Source organism: Ischnura elegans, chromosome 9, assembly GCF_921293095.1.
Source record: "Ischnura elegans chromosome 9, ioIscEleg1.1, whole genome shotgun sequence".
Taxonomy (NCBI): Eukaryota; Metazoa; Arthropoda; class Insecta; order Odonata; family Coenagrionidae; genus Ischnura; species Ischnura elegans.
This window is the reverse complement of record NC_060254.1, coordinates 38,202,108-38,206,213: the sequence shown is the minus strand read 5'-3', so window position 1 is coordinate 38,206,213 and position 4,106 is coordinate 38,202,108.

Genomic DNA, 4,106 nt, shown 5'->3' with positions numbered 1-4,106 from the left:
CACCCGGCTGGAAGCCCGAATAGCCTTTTTCGAATATATTCGCCGGGAAAGCATAAGAATTTACTTCACACAGAGTTATATTTCACTCCCAAAAAAGTTACGGAAAGTACGTTCCGGCACTGCTAATTTTGCCATGACGTCACTGGTACGTACCAAGGGTATTTACCCTGAATAGTAAATACCAGGTTGTTTTACATCATTGGGGGGTGGAAGTTTTCAAAAAGCGTTAACACTCATCTCATTAGTCTCCGGCGTTCCCTAATACCGCCATTAAACCCTTTTTTCCAGACCGTATTTTACTTAAGGGAAGCAAAAGCAGGATATACGAGCCCTTCATGCTCTCAAGGAAAAGAGGAGAACTATGGACGTTGGTAGTCGCTCCCTAAGTGCTCCTTTCATTTTTTTAACTGCGTTAGCTCTCGTTAAGACCCTCCTGCTTCATCGGCTCAATAAAGCGTTCCTTCTTGATGGCGACATTTTTTATGAGTGGGTACCTACGTGCGTACGATGGTGTTTCCAAAACGCGTATATTCTCCAATTTTCGTGTCATCTCACTCTGTAACTAGTGCCCTCTAATTCTGATTGGTGTTATTGAGGAAGTCGAACCGATAACTAATAAGTATCTCGAGAGAACTTTAATTGGTACTTCACGTCATAAACGTCCGTTGGTGAAGCATTATGCTATACCATTGAGGGAATTATATTTTTTCCACTTTTATCCTTTTTCAGTCAAATTTACGCGATAAATTACTGCATAATTTCTTCTGAACTGTAGGTCACGTGATTAGAAATCTTTCCGTTCCCATCTGAGGTATATTCTGATGAAATATTCACCGAATACTTGTTTATTTTTTATATTACTCTCTTACTTTAATGTATTTTTAGCAATATTTTGATAAAATATGACGTTATGCGGATTTCCAAGCGTCAAAACTATGGTATTACACTACTCATGAGCATCAAATTTGGAGGGGAACTTTCCATGACCTGAGTCCAGGAAGTATGTAATACCACTCGTGACAGAGGGGCGTTTTCTCGTATAAAATAGTTTCAGGCTTAACTTTGTGGAATAATGCTATATCCATGATTAAAGCACAAATGGTAATATCCACACTATTTTATTTATCACTTAACCGACCATAGTTTCGACACTTGATGTCAATTTCAAGGTCAAGGATTTCATTTTCAAGGCCTTGAAAATGACACCAAGTGTCGAAACCATGGTTGGTTAAGTGATAAATAAAATAGTGTGGATATTACCATTTGTGCTTTAATCATGGGCGTTCTCTCGTTTATTTTTTCAAATTCTCATTTTTTTTTTACGGAATTTGAAGCCTCAAATTCATTTTTATTCTTAACTACCGGTAACTTTGAGTTTTTTTTTTAGATGTTTAAGGGTATATAGAAACTGTTAAACTAATAAAAATTTAAAATTTTTATAAATTTTGGGTGAGGGTCATGACCCCTGTGACCTCCCTAAATCCACCCTTGATTGCACCGTAGATGTGCTAAGTATTCCCTTGAAGTTTGAGGTCGAACGGTTGGTAATATCCCTATGCTTTACTATCACAGTTTTTTTAACAGGTATAAACTTAGGCTTCGGTGAAGGCAGGTTGTATGGGGTACGGACTGTGTCTAGTTTTAGCACCATTTAACCCCAACAGGTAATTGATGCCATAGAAAACATTGGAATCGTTGAGCATGGAATCGCAATTGTCACATAATTGGTTTCCAAAAAGATGTATCACTTCAGTGAGCCACAAAAAATATCCAATAGGTACAATACATTACATATGTGTATACAGGTATATCATTAACGGCAATACGTTAACTTTATTGGCAGTGGTGGTCGTGTGAAAACATAGGTAGAGAAGAGATTATAATTGAAATTTAAGAAAATAATGTTACCGCGAGCGGCATGATATGGCAGCCACTACGAAAATATAGTTTCGGAATGTCATCATACTGATTTTGAGCTATCAGCATATGAATGCTGTAAACGAGGTCAAAATGCGTCATTTAGTTTAAACAGCTCTATTATTAACTGATGGAGCTTAAAAACGCGCCAAGGAGAATGATATTGTTCTAAAACCTTATGCCTGTATTGTGTGAAATGTAATAATTACTGTTATCCGCAGTTCCGATGCCAAATTTTGCAATTTATGTAAAAGGAGTGGATGTAAACCCATTCTTGGTTAATGATATTACTTAAGAACGGAATCAAAAGTGATTCTATCTGAAAAGTTAAAAAAAATTTATCTTTTAAGAGAAAAAGTAGTTTTTAGTCGTGAATATTCACTAATCTTTACATGAAAAGTTTTGTTTGAAAAAATACTTGCTCAGTGAATCCAAACATTCTCGAAAATCTAAAGAAAAAGTTACTAATGTCATCATAATATTTTCTGTCAATAGTCAGTGTCCTCAGTTATTTGCTTTGTCATGAAGAATATGCACGAATATTCATTTTGCTGAAGAGCTTTGCTTTTCTTCAAATAAACGATAAAATTACGTTAATATTATGCAAGCCATCACTTTATCTCATGCGGTGGAAAATATGGAATTTTCCTGTCATAAAATTACCTCTTCATAAGTGTTCGGCCTGAGTGATATAGCGTTTCATAGCCACTTTCATCCTGTTAGTGAATGAAACCGTGGGGAACGAGTCTCCTGTTTTAAGTGCTTCTTCAATAAATCGTGTGCGCATAGACTCCAATCCCCGAGTGCGGAGAATTCTATGAGGCATTTAATATTGAAGCGTTTTCACAGCCTTTTCTAACATATAAAGGCTCTATGCAAGTCCTTGGAACTTTTATTCCCCGTGACCATTCTTTAAGCATTAAATTCTTCTCGGGATTTCATCCGGGTAAGCTCCTCGATCTGTATCGCTGCCGACGTTTCGATAGAATTCTATGCGTCATGAGGCATTTAATATTGAAGTGTTTTTACAGCTTTTTATAACATATAAAGGCTCTATGCAAGTCCTTGGAACTTTTATTCCCCGTGACCATTCTTCAAGCATTAAATTATTCTCGGGATTTCATCCGGGTAAGCTCCTCGATCTGTATCGCTGCCGACGTTTCGATAGAATTCTATGCGTCATGAGGCATTTAATATTGAAGTGTTTTTACAGCTTTTTATAACATATAAAGGCTCTATGCAAGTCCTTGGAACTTTTATTTCCCGTGACCATTCTTCAAGCATTAAATTCTTCACGAGATTTCATCCGGGTAAGCTCCTCGATCTCTATCGCAGCCGACGTTTCGATAGAATTATTTTCCATCGTCATTAGAGCCGATCATGCCAGTCTTGGGTGCCAGCTTAAGTTAGTCCAGTTTTGCATCATACCTCCGAAAAATTATGACAATAATTACCATTGATAAACACCGAAATTACTCATTGAACCTTGAGAACCTCTCTTCAAATCTCGCGATCATTGTTCACAGCTGTCAGTGTCGTCGTGAAATGACTATTACACGTCTTAACGGACCGCCGCAACGCGTGGGTTGACGATTGTCGAGATATGGAACTTACAATGGTGGCTAAATCAGTTTCTTTAAAAATTTAATATAGCTTATTTTTCCTGATCCTCAAAATGCCTCCCATTTAAATTGGTCCATATGTCTCTCTAAGAACTTTGTTTTCCAAAGTTATGAGTTTTTCTTAGAGTCATTGTCAAACGCCAAATTCCAGATCCGTATGGTAGGACACAATGGTCTATTAGCATACACTTGATCATATTGTTTATTATTCGCTAGCATGAAAAGCGTCAGATTATCGAGAATCATAAATGAAACATAATGTTATTATAGCCTTACAGTGGCGCCGACTCCATTGGGCCTGGGGTGGCCCGAGCCCCCTCAAAAATTCGTTATGGGTGTGAGGAAAAAATGTCTCAGGCTTGTCGTGTGCCGAAAAAATGTGTCGATTTTCCGCGGAGTGTCCAGATATCGAGATTCGAGTTATCAGGGTTCTAATGTTGGTCATATGACTCTTCTAAAATGCTTAAAAAACTTAATATAAACTACTTATAAAGTTTCCCGGGGCAGGATCCCCGGTTTGGGCCCCCCAATATTTTTTGTAAGTCGGCATCCCTGTATCCTTATAAC